Source organism: Aethalodelphis obliquidens, unplaced genomic scaffold (assembly GCF_003676395.1).
Source record: "Aethalodelphis obliquidens isolate GAN/ISIS:26980383/991018 unplaced genomic scaffold, ASM367639v1 scaffold59, whole genome shotgun sequence".
NCBI lineage: Eukaryota > Metazoa > Chordata > Mammalia > Artiodactyla > Delphinidae > Aethalodelphis > Aethalodelphis obliquidens.
In genome coordinates this window covers 6,737,675-6,763,648 of record NW_020838003.1, presented here as the reverse complement: position 1 = coordinate 6,763,648, position 25,974 = coordinate 6,737,675, and the positions used below count along the sequence as shown (strand labels likewise).

Sequence of the window (25,974 nt, the reverse complement as noted above, 5' to 3'; positions counted from 1 at the left end):
ACCAAGAAAAAAAGATAGAGGACTCAAATAAATAAAATCAGAAACGAAAGAGAAGATCTTACAACTGATACCACAGAAACACAAAGGATCATAAGAGACTACTAACAAATTGAACAACCTAGGAGAAATGGATAAATTCCTAGAAATACAAATCCTACTAAGACTGAATCATGATGAAATAGATAATCAACTATGCTCCAATATAAAATAAATTTTTTTAAAAATAGCATCTAAATAGCCAAAAATAAATAAATAAGAAGAAAGAAAAAAAATAGACAATCTGAACAGACTGATTACTACTAATAAGGAGACTGAATCAGTAATCAAAAACCTCCCCACAAACAAAAGTCCAAGATGAGATGGCTTCACTGGTGAATTCTACCAAACATTCAAAGAAAAGTTAATAGAAATCCTTCTCAAACTCTTCAAAAAATACAGGAGGTAATTCTTCCAAACTCATTTTATAAGGCCAGCATTACCCTGATACCAAAACCAGACAAGGGTATCACAAGAAAATTACAGGCCAATATCCCTGATGAACACAGATGCAAAATAACCAACAAAACACTAGCAAACTGAATTCAACAATACATTAAAAGGATTATACACCATGATCAAGTAGGATTTATTCCAGGGATGTAAGGATGGTTCAACATCCACAACAGTCGATGTGATATACCATAACAACATGAAGGATAAAAATCATATGATCATTTCAGTAGATGAAGAAAAAAAGTTGACAAACTTTAACATCCATTTATGGTAGAAACTCTCAACAAAGCAGGTACAGAGGCAACGTACCTCAACCTAATAAAGGCCATATATGACATATAAGCCCACAGTTAACACTGCACTCAAAAATGAAAAGCTGAAAGCTCTTCCATGAAGATCAGGAATAAGACAAGGATACCCACTCTCACCACACTTATTCAGCAAAATATTGGGTTGGCCAAAAACTTTGTTCACGTCTTTTCATAACATCTTATGGAAGTCCTAGATAGAACAATTAGGCAAGAAAAAATAAATAATAGGCATACAAATTGGAAAGTAAGAAGTAAAACTGTCACTATTCACAAATGATATATATATAGAAAACCCTAAAGACTCCATTCAAAAACTGTTAGAATAAATGAATTCAGTAAAGTTGTAGGATACAAAATCAATACACAAAAAATATGCTGCATTTCTATATACTAATAATGAATTAATTAATTAATTGAGAAATTAAGGGAACAATCCCATTTACAAAAAGAATAAAATACCTAGGAACAAACTTAGCCAAGAAGGAGAAGGACCCATATTGAAAACTACAAGACATTAATGAAAGTAATTGAAGAAGACACAAATTGCTGAAAAGGTAATCCATGCTCCTAGACTGGAAAAATTAATATAGTTTAAATGTTCATACTACCCAAAGCAATCTACAGGTTCAATGCAATCTCTATCGATTCCAATGGCAGTTTTCACGAAAGTAGAACCAAAAATTCCAAAATTTGTATGGAACCATAATAGACCCCACATAGCCAAAGCAGTCTTGAGAAAGAAGAACAAAGCTGTAAGCATCACACTCCCTGATTTCAAACTATATTACAAAGCTATGGTAACTAAAACAGTATGGTACTGGCATGAAAAGACGAATGGAGCAATGGAATAGAGAGCCCAGATATGTATGGTCAATTAATTCATGACAAAGGAAACAAGAATATACAATGGGGAAAAGACAGTCTCTTCAACAAATGGTGTTGGGAAAATTGAACAGTCACATGCAAAAGAATGAAACTGGACCACTATCTTACACCATACACAAAAATTAACTCAAACTGGATTAAAGACTTGAATGTAAGACCTGAAACCATAAAATTCCTAGAAGAAAAACATAGGCAGTAAGCTCCCTGACATAGGTCTTGACAATGATTTTTTTGAACCTGACACCAAAAGCAAAAACAACAAAAGCAAAACTAAACAAGTGGGACTACGTCAAACTAAAAAGTTCTCACAAAAAAGGAAACTAACAACGAAATGAAAAGGCAACCTACTGAACAGGAGAAAATATTTGCAAATCATATATCTGATAAGAAGCTAATGTCCAAAATAGAGAACTCATACAATTCAATAGTTTTTTTAAAAAAAAATCTGATATTAAAATGGGCAGAAGATCTGAATAGACATTTTTCTAATGAAGACACACATACGGCCAACAGGTGCATGTAAAGATGCTCTACATCATTAATTTTAAGGGAAATGAAAATAAAAACCACAATGAGATATCAGCTCACACATGTTAGAACATCTATTATCAAAAAGACTAAAAATAGCAAATGTTGGAGAGGATGCAGATAAAAGGGAACCCTTGTGCACTGTTGGTGTGAATAAAAATTGGGGGCAGCCACTATGGAAAACAGTATGGAGGTTCCTTAAAAAATTAAAAATAGAACTACCGGGCTTCCCTGGTGGCGCAGTGGTTAAAAGCCCGCCTGCCGATGCAGGGGACACGGGCTCGTGCCCCAGTCTGGGAAGATCCCATATGCCGTGGAGCGGCTGGGCCCGTGAGCCATGGCCGCTGAGCCTGTGCGTCCGGAGCCTGTGCTCTGCAATGGAAGAGGCCACAGCAGTGAGGGGCCCGCGTACCGTAAAAACAAAAACCAAACAACCAAAAAAATAGAACTACCATTTGATCCAGCAATTCCAGTTCTGGGTACTTACTAGCAGAAAATAAAAACAGTAATTTGAAAAGATATATGCACCCCCATGTTCACTGTAGCATTATTTACAATAGCCAAGATATAGAAACAACGTAAGTGGCCATTGATGGATGAAAAGATTTTAAAACTGTGCCATACATACACACACACACACACACACACACACACACACACACAGACACACACACACAGGAATATTATTCAGCCATAAAAAAAGAAGGAAATCTTGCCATTTGCAACAACATGGATGGACCTCGAGGACATGATGCTAAGTGAAATAAGTCAGACAGAGAAAGACAAATACCATATGATCTCTCTTTTATGTAGAATCTTAAAGTATTTTTAAAATAAATATTTTAAAAAACTAAGCTCGTATGCAGAATAGATTGGTGGTTGCCAGAAGTGAAGGGTGGGGGATAGAAAGAAATGGGTGAACTGCTTTTGTTCTTTTTCTTTTTTTTTTTTTTTAGTTTAAATAAATTGAAATTTTTTTAATGAGGGGGGTAGGGTTATTCTAGATTTTAAATGACATTACAATCAAATTCAGTACATAACTCTTTATTAAATTCTACTTTTGAAAAAACCATAAAACATGTTTTTGTTGGTGGTGAATTATTTTAAACTAAGTTGTAGATTCATGTCATTTTACTCATTAGTATTCATGACTATTTAAACACATATACATTCTTAAAATGCATACATTAACCTATATAACTACAGTACCTCTGTCCCACCTAGGAAAATGAACAATAATTCTTCTAATGCACAGTCCTGACTCAAAATTATCCATGTGTTTTTATTTAAATGTATTAAGAAAAAAGTGGTAAAATGTTATTAATAGTTGAATCTAGATGATGAACATATGGTTATTCACTGTACTGCTCCTTCAAATTTTCTGTATATTTTGAAATTTTTCATAATAAAGTTGTAAGAAAAGAACAAAAGACCTAGGATGTTTTTCCCCAGATAACTCTTCTCTCCCTTGCCATTCAACAACCCCACCAGCACCACGGAGAATTATTATTTTACAAGAACAACAATGTTGCTGATTATCCAGACTCACAACTTCCCCAAAGGCACCATAAGTCTCTTACCACAGAAAAAGTTTATGGTATCTTAGATACCTTATGCTCCAATATCCCAACACACACAAGCACTTCATGTTTATGAAAGACTGGGCTTTAGTAGTGTTTACTTCTATCAAGTTTATTTCCCTAGGGAATGGAAGGAAATGAGAGGAACAGATAAAATTACACATGGTTTTTCTGTATTGTGTATATCATCAGACATCATGCTAGTCAACAAGATAGAAGAAATACTAAGCTGTTCAGCAACTTCTGGTTCCAACCATTGCCAATGAAAACAATGTCACTTGAAACTATCTTCAAGTTAAGTGGAACAGGCACTTATTTGGCTGTAGGATTTGAGCCAATGACCACTGGCCTGTGATACATCAGAGTTTCGTTACTCTAGGTTAAGGCAATGACTCCAGAAGTTTCTTTTTTAAAAGTGAAAATATCCCTAAAAAGAATTACTAACTTAAATTCATGCCAAAATTATTTTATCTGTTTGTTCTATCTACTACAAGGCAATGAAAGAATAAATCAGTTACATTTGATTGGGTGGAGAACAAAAGGAGAGGGAGTTGAAAAGTGAAAAGGCAAGAGCACAACATTCATACAACCCTGACAATACATAAAGCATTGCTAAGCACATTACCTTATTTAGTTCTCATAACATTATGAGGCAATTTAACTGTTATTCCCATTCTACAGATGAGGAATAAACTAAACACTGAGAAAGAAGGTAAGCAGCTAGTCCAATTACACAACACTGATAAGATGAAGCCAGAGGGTTTTTTTTTTCTCATAAATCTCACATTCTACTGATTTTTATATCCACACCTGTCTTTGTTATGCCAGAAGAAAAGTCTATGTAGGATCTGGGAATAACATAAAATCTTAGAAAGAACAGAAGAAAATTGGGATAATCAAGATAAAACAATGCCCCCCCAACCCCCCAGAGTTTTCTTCTTGATAGAACCTTACTTTATGAGCAGTATTCCTTATACAGAAGAGGCTCGTAGGTCAAGACCGTGTTTGATTTGGACTGCACAGTGCCTCAGAAGATCGGTATATTTCAGATGACAATCTAGATTTTTCAGTTTCTCTTGAAAAACTTGGAAATAAGGAAAGAGAGGGTCCTCATTCCTATATGACATCAATCAGATGGAGCTGTCAGCTGCCATCCCCTTTACACAGGGCATGTGCTCTGCAGTTCATCCCAGCTCCCTCTATTCTTGAAGTTTCAGTGATTCACTGGCCCACTTTACTCTTTTACATTACCTGCCTGGCCTGTGTAGGCATCTGAGTTTGCAACCCTACAACAGGAACTTCCAAAAATTTATCCACCACAGTATCTGCACCTATTATACTTATTCAATGCCTCTCCCTTCAACTGGGTTGTAAGCTCTATAAGAACAGAGACTATGTAACACCTCACTTATCCCAGTATCATCAATGCCTACCACCTTGCCTGGCATTCAAATATTTATTGAGTGAATGACTTAACATTAATAAACTGGTTCTGCTGGTAGTACTTTAATTCACAAACTACTTACTACTTTGATCTTCCGTGAATAAAATGCAATTAACCTCCGATTCACCATCTTCCCTTGGTGCTGACTCTATTTTTTTCCCCATTTTTTTTAACATCTTTATTGGAGTATAATTGCTTTACAATGTTGTGTTAGTTTCTGCTGTATAACAAAGTGAATCAGCTATATGTATACATATATCCCCATATCCCCTCCCTGACTATAATTTTAACACACAATACAAATTCGGAAAACAGAATTTCACTTCTTTACCACGTAAATCATTCATTCATTCATTCGACAACATATATTAACTGTTCACAAGGTGCCAAGCACTGTTCTAGGTGCTAGAAACAAAACTAACTATATGGAATTCAGAGAAACCCTTGCCCTTTGTGAGCTTACATCCTAGAAAGATTGAAACAAGATATACAAGTAAAATATGCACTATACAGAAGATAATGATACATTCTGAGGAGAAAAAAATTAAAGTGGGGGTGGATCGTAGACTGGAAAATTGTGTTGGGTGTAGGGATGAGGTTGAAATGCTTAATCTGGATGCTAGATGCCTAGGGAAGGCCTGAGGTGACTCTGAGTAAAGATGGAAAGTGAGGGAGTGAGGGCAAGTGCATTCCAGGTAGATAAAAGAGGGTGTGCAAAGGCCCTAAGGCAGGAGCCTGCTGATATGTCTGAAGAATAGCAAAGGGACCAGAAAGCCTGGAGCAGAATGAGCAAAGGAGAGTATAATACAAAAAGAGGGCAAATGGTTAAAAGGCAGCCAGATCAGACAGGCTCTTACGTATGGATAAGGGTAAGGACTTTGCCTTTTGCTCTAAGTAAAACGGAAAGCCAATGGATGGTTCTGAGCAGGAGGGACATAACTGGATTCATATTTTAATATGACCACTCTGTCCACTGTGTGGGGAACAGAGTGAAGGCAGGTAACATTAGAGGTAGGGAAGTCAGTTAGTAGGCTACTGCAATAATTCTGTTGAAAGAGGACAGTGGTTTTGACCAGGGCAGTAGGAATAGTGAGAAATTAAAACATTGTAGATATATTTTTTAGAGAGAGCTGACAGGATTTCTTGACAACACTGCATGTGAGAAAAATGGGAGCTAAAAATGACTTCAAGGGTTTTGGTCTGAGACACCGGAAGGATGAAGTCACCATTAACTGAGATGGAGAAGACTGTGCTGGAAAACAATTTAACATGGGTCTCTCGCATTTCTGTCCATCTTGCAAGCAGGGCACTGACTGCCTTTGTTGTGGACTATCTTTTCAGGACTGTCTGCATAGTGAACAGCCTTAGAAGACAGAGCCAGTGTATCCCTCAAGAGCAAAGGGAAGTTTCGTTTACTGCCCAGCATAATAAAGATAACATCTGCCCCCATCTCCCCTGGAGCAAACTTAATGCCCATTATAAAACACTGTGGTTCCGTAAACTCAGGGTTCCTCTCCTGTAATACAGTACAATCCACTACATGTACAGGCATCACCTGGCCCTTTCACGTTGCCCTTTGGGAACTGAGACTCTGGGAAGTGGAGCAAACACTGATACTCTGGCTATAGCTATTACTGTAATAGAATCCTTTGTCTCATGTTTTCTGCCACCATCTATGAAACTATGGCAGGCTAACTCCTCAGCTTAACAAGTAGGGTAAATCCCAAAATCTTAACAGTTCTTGACAGACAACAGGGAGAGTTTGGAACAGAATATCAAGTGCACAGTTTGGGACATGCTGAGTTAGAGATGCCTGTTGGACATTCAGTTGGAGATGTGGAAATGGCAATTAGATTTCCAAGTATAAAGTCCAGAAAAGTGATCAAAGTGAAAGAGATATATTTAAGAGCTATGCTTATTTATACCTGAATTTTTAATACATCTATCATTAGTTATAGCCATGAGGAGGGTAGTTGTGTGCCTGAATCCTAAAAAAATTTCCCAGAAAAAAGAATGATTATTTAAAAGTAAAGCCTCATTATACTTGTCATCAAGGATGTTCTAAAATCAACAATTTTTATATGCTCTTGGTGGATGTGGAAATTAGTAAAATATTTCCACCATAACCATACTTTAAGATTACATATCATATATCAAGAGCCTTAAAATATCCATATTCTTCTTCTCATTTTATTTTAGAGAATTCTACCATAAAGAAATTACTAGTGAAGATACAGAAACCTATACTTCCAGCAACATGCAAATAATTATGTAAATATGTCACATAGGATGGCATTTTGTGCAAGCATTAAAAACGCTTTAAAAAACGCTAATATAATTTTAAACATATAATAGACTACAGTGGGCCCTCCATATCCATGGCTTCCACATTTGCAGATTCAACCAACCACGGATTGAAAGCATTTCCCCCCTTCCAAAAAAAATTCCAGAAAGTTCCAAAAGGCAAAACTTGAATTTGCCACATGCTGGCAACTATTTACATAGCATTTACATTGTATTTACAACTATTCACATAGCATTCACATTGTATATTATAAGTAATCTAGAGATGACAAAGTATACAAGATGTACGTAGGTTATATGCAAATGTTACCTCATTTTATATAAGGGACTTGAGCATCCTCAGATTTTGGTGTCCCCAAGGGGTCCTGGAAACAATCCCCTGTGGATACCAAAGGACGACTGTATATACAGAGCAATCTCAGTTGACTTCAGGTACAGCTTCATTCAGGACACAGAGTCTCTTGTCTTTCAACTAATACAATTCTTTTTTCAGCACACTAAGCTGAGATGCATTCAACTGCAAACTTTTGTTTGCAGTTAAGAGAGTCCTAGACGGGCATCACATACATTAGTAGCTGGATCAAGTCTTAGAGGCTAGCCCTCATTTGTAAGATTATTTCTATAGGAATACAAATATCATGTATTTCTCATTAACTGAGAACCATATAAAATGTTTCCAAGGTAGAAGCTTACAAACAAAAATCAATAATTCAGAATTATGATACTCCTATGTTTTGGATATTAGGTAACAATAAGATAAAGTGGGCTAATATGTATAGATTGTTCCCTATAATACTTAAAATGTCACTTTAGGATCCAGCTTATGCAAAAGAAATTATATATTTACATGTATAGACATTATATGCCCAGAGACTCAAAATATAAATATTGTCACCAAAGTTACTGACATTGATTTTCCACATCATTGCTAAAATTTAACACAGTTCACTAACACTTCTGTTTGAAACAGACTTCAGAGACCATCATAAATTGTTTTCGATAACTACAATGTGGGAAATTTCCCACTTCTTGAGACTGACAGAATTTCAAAAGCATTACAAGTTGTCCCTAACCAAGTCAACTAAATTGAGATAAAGGTTTTGATGGGTTTCAACGTTTTGGGGGAAAAAAAACAGTATGTGGAAGCCAGTACATGAAAGGTCAATAAATTAACCTTTGTAATTAATAAAATGGTCCTAAAATTTCTTAAATGACTTCTAAAACATGTTATAAAAAAATTCCTTTATCAATGGAAAAAATAAGCTTCTTGATAGAGATTACTTGGCAAAAACACTCATTTATTTGTAATTTTTTTCAAAAAGATCAAACTGCTTATATACATATATACCAATTTTTTAAACTATTTTTATAAAGTTCAAAAAGGAAAAAGTTCCTGTTGTGTTTAAAATTAACTAGCTTTATATCTGTCATCTCCTGATCTTATTTCACATGTATATATGAAATTCTAATAAAATAGACTTGTTTTTCACCTGCAAATATATAGCAATACATAACCACAGCTTTATAATTCTATATAATATTAATAATTAAGTGCATAATGATTATGTACTACATGATTAGCAGAAAGTGGATTTTAGAAACATACTTAGTCAAGTATTTACTATTTTACTCTCTCTAGGCCTGTCTCATTTGTAAAATTATGTTGACAGTTATAGATAATCTCCAGGGATTCTTCAACTCTCAGGAACTAGAGATTAAAAGCAGTCTCAAATATCCCACAATCTTAAAGGAAATATGGATAAACAAAGTATCATAACAAGTGGAATAAAAGAGCTATATTCAAAGCATATGAAAACAAAAAAAGTTGTAGTATATGGAGAAAAATCAGAAAGGCTGTCACTAAAGAAGTAATATATGAGCTGAATGTTGAAGATGTATAGTAGTTCCCAAATAGGTAAAGTAAAGCATGGGGGAAGAAACAAGTGTAAAAGTATCAGAGGTGGGACACTTCCAAAATAGAAAATTAAGGACCTTCAAAAATCTGTTCCTCCATAAAAGCAATAAGAACACTGGCAAAAATTGTCAAAACCTCTATTTTCACAACTCTGGAAATTACACAAAGACTTGCAATAATTCAAGGAGCTTTTATTCAAGAAAAATAACAATCTCAGTAAAAACAGTGAGCTTTGTGACATCTTAACTTGTCCTATTATCATTCTCTCCCAGCTCCACAGTAGTCTTGAAAAGATAAAGCTCACAACCACAGTAACTGCAGCTCTGCAGACAATGGAAGAAATAAAACAGGTTCAGACTTACCAAAAAGCCCAAGACTCATCACTATTAGATCTGTCAGAAAGCTCCCTGGAAAAGCTCCATTCTCAGGGTTTGTCTTTATTTAACCCAACTCATAACTCACACTGCAAAAAGCTCTATCACTAAAGTGTTTGGTGAACACAATCAGCAACAATTCTGTAACACTGCAGCTGTCTTAGGCAGTGACACAAGGTGGGGATAACAAGAAGTTAACCAAAATAATTTACATAGAAAAATAGGAAACAAGGTATCTATAGGGAGCTTTGAAAAGCTATGACACAAGGCTTCCCTGGTGGCGCAGTGGTTGAGAGTCCGCCTTCCGAGGCAGGGGACACGGGTTCGTGCCCCGGTCCGGGAAGATCCCACATGCCGCGGAATGGCTGCGCCCGTGAGCCATGGCTGCTGAGCCTGCGCATCCGGAGCCTGTGCTCCCCAACGGGAGAGGCCACAACAGTGAGAGGCCCACGTACCGCAAAAAAAAAAAAAGCTATGACACAGTCCTGGGAACTGAGAAGGCCACACACACATACAGAGTAAAATGGCATGCCCAGGGCAGAACTGAGAAGGCCCTAGCCTCTCATCTCTGGCTGACATTGAGGTTCTGCAAAAGAAGGAAAGGCAGGATAAGCACAGTTGTAAACTGCGTTGGAGAACTGAATTCCTGTCAACACACACATAAAGCCCCTTGGCAAAAGCTGGAAGACTTACTGATTTCAGGTGTTTAACAAAATATGTCTTATCACTAGCTGACCACTAACCTAACTAAGCAGAGACTTCAGGGGCATTTAAAAAAAAAAAATTTCAGACTTTACAGAATCACTCCAGAAAAGTCACTAAACAAAAAACAACAACAATAAATCCTGAGGAGTGGAGGAATCTGATTTCCAGAATTGCCATATAATGTTATTTGAAATGCCCAGTTTTCAACAAAAATCTATCAGCCATGAAAAGAAACAGAAAATTATGGTCCATATAGAAGGGGAAAAAAAGCAGTCAAGAGAAACCACCTCTGAGGAAATCCAGATGTTGGACATACTAGACAAATACTTTAAGTCAGCTATTACAAATACATTGAAGGGACTAATGAAAACCACGTCTAGAGAACTAAAGAAACGTACAAAAATCATGTCTACAAGTAGAGGCTATCAATAAACAGTCAGAAATTACTTTAAAAAAAAAAACAACTTTGGATTCAAAGACACAAACAGACTGAAAGTGAAAGAATGGTAACATATATGCCATACAAATGTTTTTTTGTTTTGTTTTGTTTGCAGTACGCGGGCCTCTCACTGCTGTGGCCTCTCCCGTTGCGGAGCAACAGGCTCCGGACGCGCAGGCTCAGCGGCCATGGCTCACGGGCCCAGCCGCTCTGCGGCATGTGGGATCCTCCCGGACCGGGGCACAAATCCGTGTCCCCTGCATCGGCAGGCAGACTCTCAACCACTGCGCCACCAGGGAAGCCCCATACAAATGTTTGTAACCAAACAATGAGCCAGAATAGTTATACTAACATTAGGTAAATTAGGCTTTAAAACAAAAATAGTTACCAGAGACAAGGAAGGGCATTTTGTAACAAGAAAAGGGTCCATTTATCAGAAAAATATAATAATTATAAACATATATATACTTTAAACGAAACCCCAAAACACATGAAGCAAAATCTGACAGAAATGAAGAAAGAAATAGATGTTTAAACGGTAGTAGTTGGAGAATTAAAAATCCCACATTCAAAAATGGACAGAATAAGTAGGCAGAAGGTCAACAAGAAAATAAGACTTGAACACCATTCACCAACTGGACCTAGAAGACATTTATGGAACACTCCCCTCAGCAATAGCAGAAAGCACATTTACCAAGTACATATGGAACACTCTACAGAATAGAAAATATTCTAGAGCATTAAAAAAAATTAATACATTTTAAAAGATTGAAATCATACCAAGTATGTTCTTCAACCATAATGGAATAAAACTGGAAATCAAATACAAAAATAAATTTGAGAAATTTCACTTATAAATAACCAATGGACCAAAGAAGGAATCACAAGGGAAATGAGAAAATACTTCAAGATGAATGAAAATGAAAAAAAACAGCATACCAAAACTTAGGAAATGCAGTTAAAGTAATTCTTGGAGGAGAACTTATAGCTGTAAACAACTGCATTGAAAAAGTATGAGAGATCTCAAATCAATAACCTAACTCCCCAGGTTAAAATCTAGAAAAGGTGGACATGTTATACTCAAACCAAAAAGAAGGAAATAATAAAAGTTAGAGTAAAAATAAATTAACTAGAGAATAGAAAAACTAATAGAGGAAATCAACAAAACCAAATTTTTTTTCTTTAAGAATGAAGAAAAAAGAAAGAAAAACGGAGCTGGAGAAATCAGGCTCCCTGACTTCAGACTATACTACAAAGCTACAGTAATCAAGACAATATGGTACTGGCAGAAAAACAGAAATATAGATCACTGGAACAGGATAGAAAGCCCAGAGATAAACCCATGCACCTATGATCACATAATCTATGACAAAGGAGACAAGAATATACAATGGAGAAAAGACAGTCTCTGCGATAAGTGGTGCTGGGAAAACTGGACAGCTACATGTAAAAGAATGAAATTAGAACACTCCCTAACAGCATACACAAAAATAAACTCAAAATGGATTAAAGACCTAAATGTAAGGCCAGAGAAAACTCTTGGAGGAAAACACAGGTAGAACACTCTTTGACATAAATCACAGCAATATCTTTTTTGACTCACCTCCTAAAGTAATGAAAATAAAAATAAACGAATAGGACCTAATGAAACTTAAAAGCTTTTGCACAGCAAAGGAAACCATAAACAAGACAAAAAGACAACCCTCAGAATGGGAGAAAATATTTGCAAATGAAGCAACTGACAAGGGATTAATCTCCAAAATATACAAACAGCTCATGCAGTTCAATATCAAAAAAACGAACAACCCAATCCAAAAATGGGCAAAAGACCTATATAGACATTTTTGCAAAGACATACAGATGGCCAACAAACACATGAAAAGATGCTCAACATCACTAATTATTAGAGAAATGGAAATCAAAACTGCAATGAGGTATCACCTCACACTGGTCAGAATGGCCATCATCAAAAAAATCTACAAACAATAAATGCTGGAGAGGGTGTGGAGAAAAGGGAACCCTCTTGCACTGTTGGTGGGAATGTAAACTGATACAGCCACTATATAGAACAGGATGGAGGTTCCTTAAAAAACTAAAAATAGAATATCTTATGACCCAGCAATCCCACTACTGGACACATAACCAGGGAAAACCATAATTCATAAAGAGACATGCACCCCAATGTTCACTGCAACACTATTTACAACAGCCAGACATGGAAGCAACCTAAGTGTCCATCAACAGAAGAATGGATAAAGAAAATGTGGTACATATATACAATGGAATATTACTCAGCCATAAAATGGAATGAAACTGTGTCATCTGCAGAGATGTGGATGGACCGAGAGACTGTCATACAGAGTGAAGTAAGTCAGAAAGAGAAAAACAAATATCATATATCGCTTATATGTGGAATCTAGAAAAATGGTACAGATGAACCTATCTGCAAAGCAGAAATAGAGGCACAGATGTATGGCTATGGGGGCGGGGGGGGGGCGAGGATGAGTTGGGGCATTGGAATTGACATATATACGCTACTACGTACAAAATAGATAACTATGAGAACCTACTGTATAGCACAGGGAACTCTACTCAATGCTTTATGGTGACCTAAATGGCAAAGAAACCCAAAAAAGAGGGGATATATGTATACATATAGCTGATTCACTTTGCTGTACAGCAGAAATTAACACACTGTAAGGCTACCATACTCCAATAAAAAATAATAAAAACAAAAAAGAATAAAGAAGAGATACTACTATCAACATCACATAAATAAAAAGAATTATAAGGGAAACAATTTTATGTCAGCAAATTAGATAACCTAGATGAAATCAATACATTTCTATAAAGATACAAATTACCAAACTGACTCAAGAAGAAATAGAAGATTTAAATAAACCTATAGCAAGTAAAGATATTGCATTAGTAATCAAAACATGTCCAACCAAAAAAGCCCAAGACCAAATGACTTCACTAGTGAATTGTATCAAATGTTTAAAGATGAATTAACACCAATCCTTCACAAACTCTTCTAAAAAGCAAGAGGAGGGAACACTTTTTAATGCATTCTATTAAACCAATCACATTGCGAGAAATTATAGGCCAATGTCCCTTATACTACAAATGTGAAAATTCTCAACAAAATAATAGCAAACCAAATCCAGGAACATATTTTAAAAAAAAAAAAGATTATACATTGTGACCAAGTGGGATTTACCCCAGGAGTGCACAAGGTTGGTTTAACATATAAAAATCAATCACATAATAAAACATATTAATAGAATAAAAAAGCACATGATCATCTCGATAAAAACAGAAAAACGTTTGAAAAAATCCACCACTTTCATGGTAACAGTGCTCAACAAACCAGGAATAGAAGGGAACTTTCTCAGTGTGATAAAGGGCATGTACCAAAACATCATACTCAATGGTGAAAGACTGAAAACTTTCCCCATGCAATCAGCAACAAGACAAGAATGTCTGCTCTTTCCACTTCTATTTGGTACTGTGCAGGAGAGTCTACGAAGGGTAATTTAGCTAAGAAAAATAAATAAAAGAACATTCAAATTGAAAAGAAGTAAAAATATCTATTTGTAAATGACAATCTTGTACATAGAAAAGCCTGAAAAATCCACACAAAAAGGAGCTAATAAACAAGTTCAGCAGGTAACACAATACAAGATCATTATTGTAAAATCAATTGTATTTCTATACACCAGCAATGAACAATCTGCGAAAGAAATTAAGAAAACAATTCTATTGATAAAAGCATCAATAATCTTAAAAAAAAGTCATAAATATAACAAAAGAGATGAAGGACTTGTATACTGAAAACTCCAAAACATCACTGAAAGAAATTAAAGATCTAAGTAAGTATAAAAGCATCCCTCATTCATGGATTGGAAGAATGAACAGTTAAGACAGTAATATTCCCCAAGTACTCCCCAAATACCCACTTTAAAAAAATAAATAAACTCCCAATATCTCTATCAAATCCTTTTTTCTTTCTTTTTTTTTTTTTTTTTTTTTTTTGCAGAACTAGACAAGCTGATCCTAAAATTTATATAGAAACTCAAGGGACTCAAAATAACAAAACAATCTTGAAAAGAAAAAAGTTGGAGGACTCACACTTTCCAATTTCAAACTACCTACAAAGCTAGAGCAATCAATATAAGGACAGACATACAGCTCAATGGAACAGAATTGAGAGTCCAAAATAAGCGCATACATTTATGGTCAATTGATATCCAACAAGAATGACAACACAATGAGAAAAGAAGTCTTTTCAACAAATGGTGCTAGGACAACTGGATATTCACATGTAAATGAATGAAGTTGGATGGGCCTCTACCTCACACCATATACAAAAGTTAACTCAAGGGCTTCTCTGGTGGCGCAGTGGTTGAGAGTCCACCTGCCGATGCAGGGGACACAGGTTCGTGCCCTGGTCCAGGAGGATCCCACATGCCGCAGAGCGGCTGGGCCCGTGAGCCATGGCCGCTGAGCCTGCACGTCCGGAGACTGTGCTCCGCAACGGGAGAGGCCACAGCAGTGAGAGGCCCGCATACCGAAAAAAAAAAAAAGTTAACTCAAAATGGATGAAAGACCTAAACATAGAGCTAAAATTATATAACTCAGAAGAAAATATAGGTGTAAATCATCATGACCTTGCATTAGGCAATGGCTTTTTTAACACATGACACCAAAAGTACAATAAACCAAAGAAAAAGAAAATTGGAATTTACCAAAATTTTAAACTTTTGTGCTTCAAAGAATGCTATTAAGAAAGTAAAAAGACAAAGACAGCTGCACTGTTTAAAATATTCAATTTGAAACCCTAAAAAAAGTGAAAAGATTATCCAAAGAACAGGAAAAGATATTTAGAAATCATTTATCTGATAAAAATCAAGTATCCAGAATCTATAAAGAACTCTTACCATTGAACAAGAAAAGACTAAGAATCCAATTTTTTAAAGAGCAAAAGACTTTAATTGAAATTTCTCCAAAGAATATATATAAATGACCAATAAACACATGAAAAGATGTCCAGCATCATTAATCATTAGGGAAATGCAAATCAAAACCATAATGAGATACCTCTTCATACCCACTAGGATGGCTATAATCAAAAAGACAGACAATGTATTGGTGAGGATGTAGAGAAACTGGAAACCCTCATGAATTTCAAGAGAATATAAAATGGTACAGCCACTGTGGAAAACTTTGGCAGTCCCTCAAGAAATTAAACATGGAGTTACTGTATGACCCAGTAACTCTATTTCTGAAAATATACCCAGAAGAACATTCACAAAAAACTTGTACACAAATGTTCATAACAGCATTATTTATGATAGCCAGAAAGTGGAAACAACCCATACGTCCATCAACTGATGGACAGATAAAATGTAGTATTACCCAAATAATGTAATATGACTCAATCATAAAAATGAATGACATAGGATACATGCTAAAACACAGATGAAATTTGAAAATATACTAAGTGAAAGAAGTCAGACATAAAGGCCACATATTATTCCATTTACATGAAATGCCCAGAATAGGCAAATCCATAAAGAAAGGAAACAGACTGCTGACTGCAAGGGTTTGGGGCAAGAAAAGAAAAGTGGGAAGTGATTGCTAATGAGTACAGGGCTTCTTTTGGATTGATGAAAACGGTCTATAGAATTAGACAGTGGTGGTAGTTCAAATACGCTAAATACAGACAGTCCCCGACTTACTATGGTTCAACTTATGACTTTATGATGGTGCAAAAGCAATAGGCATTCAGTAAAAACCATACTTCAGATATTGAACTTTGATCTTTTCCCGAGCTAAGGTTATACAGTAGGACATTCTTTTGTGATGTTGGGCAACAGCAGCGAGTCATAGCTCCCAGTCAGCCCAATGATCACGAAAGTGAACAACTGAAACACTTCCAACCATTCTGTTTCTCACTTTCTGTACAGTATTCAATAAATTACATGAGACATTCAACACTTTATTATAAAATAGGTTTTGTGTTAGATGTTTCTGCCCAACTGTAAGTGGGCAGATGTAATATAAATGTTCTGAGCATGTTTAAGGTAAGGTAGGCTAAGCTATGATGTTTGGTAGGTTAGGGTATTAAATGCGCTTTCAACTTATGATATATTCAACTTACAACGGATTTACTGGGACACAGCCTTGTTGTAAGTCGAGGAAGATCTGTATACTAAAATATACTAAAAATCATTAAATTGTACACTTTAAATTGAATTCTATGATATGTAAATTATATCTCAATAAAGATTTTAAAAATCAGAGTATGTCCAAGGAATTACAATTAGCTCCTTATAGCTGAAGCACAGGTCCCAAACTATGAAGTTATGGGAGATGAGGCATGGTAAAGAGTCAGAAATAATTCTAACCATGGAAGATCACTGCTAAGATCATTGTGCTAAGATGCGTGAACCCTGTCCTGCATAAGATAAAGAAACCATAGAAGAATTTTAAGCAAAGGTTTATATTCATCAGATTTGCATTAGAAAGTAATTCTCTAGTAATTGTATTCCTATACAGGAGCAACCAAGAGAAAAATGGAAAAAATATAAATATATCATTTATGATAGCAACAATATCATCAACAAAAGCACCAAGGAATAAATCAAACAGAAGATATATGAGAGATGTACAAGGTAAATTATAAAACATTAATAAAAGACAAAGAAAACTTAAATAAGTGGAGTTTTCTATATCTATATATTTATGAAAAAGAAGGCTCCATGTTACAAAGTTTCCAATTTCTCATAGATTATTTGATAAACTCAATGTCATTTATATAAAAATCTTAATATCTTAAGTTTTTCTTAAGTTTTTCATGGAATTGGATATGCTGATTCTAAGGCTCACATGGAAGTACAGAGAATTAATAAGAATAGCTAACAATTTTTTAAAGAAATAAGATAAAGGAATGGGGTTAGTCACTTTACCAATTTTCAAGATTATAAACTCTGATAAGATTATATAATGGCATAAGAACCACAGAATAACAGAGAAAACTCAGAAACAAATCAACTTATATATGAAAGTTATTTTAAAAATTGATAAATGACATCAGAAACACTGCATATATATCATTGGGAAAAGGATAAATTAGTCAATTAGATCTTTATCCCATAACACATCAAACATAAATTTGATGACTTAAAGATATAAATATTAAAAAATTAAACACTAAAAGTTTTAAAAGGAAAAGGTATGTATGTCTTTGAAGTAGGGAAGAATTTCTTACATTAGATATTTTAAAAACTCAAAAAGATGAAAACTAATAAATTTGACCATATTAAAATTTAAATTACAATTTTTGTTTCTAGCAACATGGGAGGGAGACTACAGATTCATGGTAGACTTCCTAGTACAGTAGTCCTTCCTAGTACAGTAGTCCTTAAAATGCTTTTATATAATAATCATGGAGGCAGATCAAGAGAATTCCTTGAAACAAAAGGAAGCAAGAAGAAAGCATGAATCCATAAGCTGCATTGGAGCCAAAGGCCAACACTGAGAAAGGCAGAAGGCCACAATGGGACCACCACATAAAGCCTAGATCCACAAAGCACTTCACCCTCAATGTAAAATAGAAACCAATCCACCCTGCCAATGATGCTTAAGAGCTATATGCCTCGACCTTAGCCTCAGCTCTGAATGAAGTGGGAGAGTCTCCTGAGACTTCCCAAGCAAAAAAATTCTAAGCCAACAATTTAAAGTAGCTCAGGTGGGTATACCCAGAAGTCTAGTAGAGATAAACTCACATTTTCTCTAGAGGAAGGCACTCAGACCTCAAAAAACTCCAACCGCTGAGATTCTATGGAATATGAGCACACAACAAATATTTTTTAAAAGAAGGAAATCACTGAGCACTCAAGAAACCAGCCACCATGAACAAAAGTTAGAAGGAACAATCAAACTACAAAATGAGACTTGAAAAGATTAAAAAATACTGGAATTACCAAACACAGAATATAAAATAACTATGTTCCACATATTTAAAGAAACAAAATAGGAAACTGAACGTATAAAAAGAGATTAAGAAGTTATCAAAATTGACAGGGACAAAAAAATTGGCCAGGCAATTTTATAACACTGTACAAATTGAATTTCTAATATGAAAATTACAATAACTGAAAACGGTAAACAGTAGATGAAGCACACCTGAAGGAGGAAAACTGGAAGATATATCCAAATGCAACAGAGTGCTGATATATACTAAAATGTAGCACAAAGGGTCAAAGAGAGGTTATGGGAAAGAGAGGTTATGAGACTCGGAGGATATGGTGAAAAGATTCAATATACGTCTGTCACCTAAGAGGCATTATTAGAAAGGATATGGTTGAGAATTCTCCATAAGTGATGAAAGACACGAACCAGCAGATTCAGAAAACCCAAAAATACTAAAATAAAATAACAGAAAACCATACCTATACCATCACAGTAAAAGAATACAGCACCAAAGAGAAAACATCAAAGCCACCGGTGAGAAAATGCAGATTACCCACAAAGGCAATTAGAGTGACTACCAACCTCTCAACGATAAAAGCAAGGCAATGAAATGATATCTCCAAAATGCTGAAAGAAAATAACTATCTGCCTAGAATTCTGTATCAAGCAAAAGTCTTTTTAGAATGAGGATGAAATAAAAACTTTTCAGGCTAACAAAATGACCTTTATTAAAGGAACTTTAAAGGAAGAATGTTTCAGAGTAAAGGCAGCTGAGCCTAGATGGAAAGCCTGACATACAAGAAAGAGGATAACTATTAAACACTGACTAATAAAACAATAAGTGTAATGTCTAATTTGTAGATTAAAGAAAAGTGAAGAGAGATGCAAAATCCTGGACAATAATATCACAAATCAGGAGGAGAGAATGGTGATATTATATAGGAGTTAGAGCATTCTATGGTTCTCATATTTGTGCAGTAAATAGATACTAACTTTAGTCTTGTGTTAAACAACCACTAAAAAACAGGGGGAATATATATATATATAAAACTTCCAATTAATAGAGGGGGAAAAATGAAATAAAGGAAAGAGAACCTAATCAGTCAAAAAAAAGCAAAAAAATAATTTTTAAAAAAGATAATAATTAGCAAGCACTGTTTGAAGAGACTGAAGAGGAGTCAAGGGCAGAAGCAGGAGACAAATTAGAAAGGTATTTCAGTATGAAGAAGAAGGTCTCAAAAGGATACAGGAAGACCATTAATAAGAGGTTAGTGAGATATTAATACACACACCCACACAGCTACTTTAAGAGTCCAGGCAAAAGATAATAAAAGGTATTGTATTCATAGAAAGGAGATGACAGACTCATCTCTAGTTTCTCACTTGGGTGACTGACTGGCCTTCCCTTCCAATGAAGACAGAGAAGTTAATTTGGTGAAAAGTTCAGGTATTTTATATTTTAATAGTTTGATATCATGTCTACAACAGAGGCAAGGAGGTGTGTACTACAGAGATAGAGATTTGGGGAATTTATGTTTGTGAATACATTCATCACATAGAGAGACTGTGGGGGAATAAAGGACAGATAAAACATCAACACCAGGCAAAGGAAAACGAGCTCGCTGAGCACTATGGAATGTTCTAACTCCATCTTAACATATTTTGGACAACTGCTACTAGAAAAAAAAATACTAAAAGAAAATTCTTTTTTAAAAACTTTTGAAATACAATGAAAGGTCTACAAAGTTTTTAAAATATATTCATCCTCCAAAATCTTGTTTATAGTTTTAGCATGTATTAGATATTTCTTACATATAAGCAAGGCAATTCAATCTAAAGTCCATTAGCAAATGAATTGTTTCCATTTTTTATTTTAGATATTTACTTTATAATACAAATTATATTTTTATTAAATAAAAATAGCTCTATATCAAAGTTCTGAAGACAGCTGTAGTTCAAGCCTTTCCAATTTAAAACATTAACATGAAATGATCAGAGGAGTAGGAAAACCCATTTTTTTCGACACCTAGAAATTAAATTAAGCTAACTTGACATTAAACAACCTGCACCCATAACTACATTCCAGAATTTGGCTCATTAAAGTAGAATTAAAATCATATATTACAGTCTATGGTTAGCAAACAAAAACCACAAAAAACTGTTGCTGAATGTGCATGAGGAAGTTAGGAGGCACGGTAATTCCACCTCATTCAATACAAGTAAGATAAACATTTTTTTTAAGTCACAGAAGATATAGAGTGTACTGAACAGGATATGTTAACTCCTCCTGGCACTATCCTTTATCACTACACTAGCCCTAACATGTTGATGCTTATGCAAGCACTTTGTCTAACAATCTCAAGTGTGCCAAGTAAACACAGTGCCTTCTGTAATTACTTCAGAAAGGGAGGAGGGGACTACTGAGAAAAATCGCCACACAGAGCCAAAGTATCAGCAGAGAGCCAGTATCTATTACTTCAAGGCCTGATAGCAAAACCTTGGCACAGAAAACAGATACATATTTAAACATTCTGTGTAAGCCCACTCTACGAGTTTCAAATTGGTTTATCTTGATGTTACTAACACAAGACTCAAACTGAAAGAATAGTTTGTTTAATTCCTCCTTTTTAAAGACAGCTTGAATCTATTTCCTGATTAATTAGGCCTGTCAGGCAGAGTAGAGCATATTTTTTCTCACCAGCCTCTATCATCCCCTGGGCTTAATATTCCATTGTCTAAATCTGCATTTATCCTACTAACAGAAAGCCATCCAGTATTATTACCCAACTAAGTGCTGTCCAACCACTCGGCCAGCCCCCTGGGTAAATGATGTAAATGACAGTCTGATTTTGGCCTGAGTTGACCAGCAGGGACCTCCAACCACAACAGGGCCACTTTCAGGGCTGAGGGGGAACCATCTCGGCACACCTACAACCCATCTATGCATACTAGTATGACCGCAGCACATCAGTAAGGAAGAATTTGGTCAAACTCTCTGAGAGTCAGAGATAAGACTAAACACAGGGACTTCACCTCCCTGGTGGCGCAGTGGTTAAGAATCCCCTGCCAATGCAGGGGACACAGGTTCAAGCCCTGGTTCGGGAGGATCCCGCATGTTGTGGAGGAACTAAGCCCGTGCGCCACAACTACTGAGCCTGCGCTCTAGAGCCCGCAAGTCACAACTACTGAACCCACGTGCCACAACTACTGAAGCCCACGCACCTACAGCCCGTGCTCCGCAACAAGAGAAGCCACCGCAATAAGAAGCCCACGAACAACGAAGAGTAGCCCCCGCTCGCCGCAACTAGAGAAAGCCCGTGTGCAGCACCAAGACCCAACACAGCCAAAAATAAATAAATTTTTTAAAAAAATAGACACAGCCTTACAAACATTTTATGTAAATTTAATAGAAAAGCCAATCATACTGAGAGAAAAATTGTACATAAAACTCTTTAAATACACACACACACACACACACACACACACACACACACACACACACATCTGAATCAGCAGCAGAATTTCCTCCCCAAAATTAAGTATCTGTGTATAGGTTAGAAACATAAATTCTCTATATGCTTTTACTTCCCATTATTTTCATGTATATTTTAAGTACCTATAGCCACTATTATCTAAGCTACTAAAACACAAAAGTTTGAATATCATTTTTAAATTGTAAAAATCACAGAAAATCAAGAAATATGTTACACGGTAATTTGCCTATCTATACACTCTCTGAAATCTTGTGCAGGATTTGTATGTATGTAAATTTTCCTGAGGAAAGGATCTATATAACTTTCATTAGATTCTCAAAGAAATATGCAATCCAAAAAAAGTTATTTTTTACTACTTCTACTGGCATATGCAGCAAGCATAACTTTTTCCAAATTCTGGCCCTATATATATCCCCTATGAACAGGCTTCTAAGGGTACCTGACCTTTGTTGGCCTCACATTCCTTCTCTGTAAAAATGGAAAGGGTGCTGTTGTCCTGTCCACTTAAGAACTGGTGAACACAGTAACTTTGGCAACGCAGGAGAAAGTTCTCTAGACAACTAGAAGTCTCTATTAAAATATGTCAATATGTAGTAATTTGATAATGTTTATCATTGATACTTTCATCTGTTAGAACGGTCTATAAAGATATTTAAAATTTCAGACAGAACAAGTAGCATTAAAAAATCAAAACAAGTTTTGTCTTAAAAGCACTGATACCCAGACTTTAGTTCTCTCATTTAGCTTGCAGATCTCTAAGACATGCAGGTTTATATTAGAATATACTTTATTTGACAGAGCATAATAGTAATTATGTGTACATTTGGTTAACAATGACTAAAGTGAAACTCTTGAGTAAAGGATTCCAGATAACCACTGCAACTTCCCTAAAAATACTGCCTACCTGAAGTAATCTGTTCAGAGACAACTGTTAGAAAGTCACACCTTTGAAAGTACACGATCACAGCTTTTCTAAGAACAAATTCTTTTCAGAGTGAAATAATTTATAGAAATGGTATAGAAAGAAAGCTAAGGAAAGAAAGAAAACCAGTTATTTCCTCCCCTAGTGAGTATATATATATATATTTCTAAAAATTTCAATATTTCTAAAAATTTTTCCCATAAACTGTAAATTACTTAATGCACTGTCCCCTTTGACCTTAAAGGACCTTCATAATAAAGATGAGAGAGACTTTGAAACAGTTTAGGCAAGTTTCTCACATGCACCCAACAGGTACTATGTCCCTTTTTTCTTTGTTTTTCAACCAAAATCTTACAAGATTTCTAGTAATTCTCACATATATGACTTCAATAAAATGGAGAGACATGCTATGTTCCTGGAAAGGAATACTCAATACTGTCAATATGCTAAATCCTAAATTAATATGCAGTTTTTGTGTAATGCCAATCAAAATGCCAACACTGATGAATTATACAGAGTGCTTTATGAAACCTTAAGTTTTCTGGACAGTTCTCTAAACCTAGGATTAAATCTCTGGGATTTAAGTCCAGGAATCTGTTCAATAAGCACCCCAAGTAAAGTTTAAGAACTCTTACATTAGTCCTGCTATCTACTAATGATCAATCTGAAGGCCATCAACAAAGCAGACGTTCATCATGAACTGCTCTGAACACTTCGGAGGGTATTTTTTCTCTCTCTCCTAGGAGACTGGCTAAAGGAGAATGTGACCTGTGGAAATAACAGCACTGGCATCACCTAAAAGCTTGCTGGTAATGCAGAACCTCAGGCCCCACCCCAGATGTGCTGAGTCAGTAGCTGTATTTTAATAAATCCCCAAGTGATTCACATACTTTAGAGTTTGAGAAGCAGTATATTAGAGAATGACTCCCCAAACTTACTTTTAAAAAATTAATACATTTAAAATGAACCAGCTATTCTAGTAAAGAGGAATATTCCTCTCGAATGTCCCTGCTCTGTCACCAGTCCCTAGGACACCTCATCACAACTCCCATTTGTAAGACTGTAATGAAGTCACTATCTTTGACTTCCCTTTCTGTTATTTCTAGTCACATCTTTTCCCCTTCCTTATCCTTATTTTCGCTCCTACAGCAGAAAAGTCAGATTTTAGAATTAATGTTTTTTTGTTTTGCTTTGTAGAACTTAAAAAGACTACATATAAACTTAGTTTTCTACTACTCTTACTGTTTTCTCCCTTTCTTACATCTCAAAACTCCTCCATTCACAAATCCGAAGCCTGGGTATTAAGTCTCAATCCTCTCTCACTGATTTCACAACTTCCTGCTCACCAGAATATCAGGCTTCAAAAGCATCAAATTTTAGCCAATTCTTATACATTGTGGTTAAATTTGTCTTTTCTTCCCAAATTCAGCATATGCTAACCTCTCCTTGGGACTCCTTGGCCTTACAACTCTTAAGTACAAAAAACCTACACCTTCAACTTTTCCCAGTTTCCCTCAACATCTTAATACTACAATTAAGTATTTAATTGTAGTTAAATTCTACAATTCTACAACCCATCATCTGCTTTCTACAACCATCATCTGCTTTCTTAGCCTACCTTCAACTCTCTCTTCACCCAATTACCATATTCATGCATCTCACCCAAATTGCAATCAACTAACCATGAGACGGGGGTTCTTCCTATGTTCTTTTTTTCAACAAATTTTAGTATGTGGCTGGGCTAGCCTCTGGAAAACATGATTTTACAAGTCTACAGAGAGAGAAAGACAAAAATAAGTTATTATGGGATATTGTGATGAATGCTATGGGCAATATAACTAACGTACAAAGAGTTGTAATGAAATAATTATGTTTAGAATACGCTCAATCCAGCATTCTCTTTTCACTGAAGCAGGCCCTGAAATTTCACTGTTTCAGGAAGACTTTCTTGATGAGAGCAACATAAGCCAAGAATCTGTTACATAACAGCATCATGGACCTAACTCAAACTAAACATGCAACCACTTAATTCACATATCCTCCAATTCAGCGGCTTGTTTATATAATCCTGCTATGATTAGCGATTAATGGTTTGCAAGCATCCCATAACTTCATCTTTGGAATGTACTGTCACTTTAACACATGCTTAATATCTTATTTTCAACCTCTATGAATGATCAAGTTAAGAAATTCACTCATTTGGTCAGATTCCAAGCATCAAATGTATGAAATCCCTGACTCAGCAGTGGACTGTGTTCTGACAGCTCCTAAGACTACTCTTTGAGTTTCAAAATATTTTTCTCACAGCAACACTCCTACATGTGATAATTAAGTTCTCAGGTCTACCTGCAGTCTAGTACTAATAGTACTATATAATACCTAGTGTCTCGCTAAAAAAAAAAAAATTTCTGTGGGACCATTCATTCAAGGTTCAAACTTGAGCAGCCAAAACTACATCTCACCAAAACCCAAGCACCACAGGTTTCACCCAGCCATTCAAAGTGTGAGAAAGAGATTCCCCCAGATCCAAGCCACAAGCAGTGCCCAAGTAACTACAAGCAGTAACTCAGCAAGTTGTCTACACATTCTACAACACATTCCTAA

The 25,974-nt window shown here is 35.6% G+C and overlaps 1 protein-coding gene across 4 annotated transcripts in view; it reads right to left on the bottom strand.

Annotated features, from left to right (window-relative positions):
- Positions 1-25,974, bottom strand: part of BMP2K (BMP2 inducible kinase) — a 126,292-nt gene that overhangs the window by 81,545 nt on the left and 18,773 nt on the right. Inside the window, exons 2-3 of one of the 4 annotated variants that reach the window (XM_027087706.1) lie at positions 25,053-25,141; positions 18,768-18,820 (exon numbers count right to left, since the gene is read on the bottom strand). The exons of 2 other annotated variants lie outside the window; for them this stretch is intronic. The gene's annotated coding sequence lies outside the window, so the exon portion shown is untranslated. The remainder of the gene's footprint in view (positions 1-18,767; positions 18,821-25,052; positions 25,142-25,974) is intronic. One more of the 4 variants, XM_027087705.1, reaches the window with a different exon arrangement.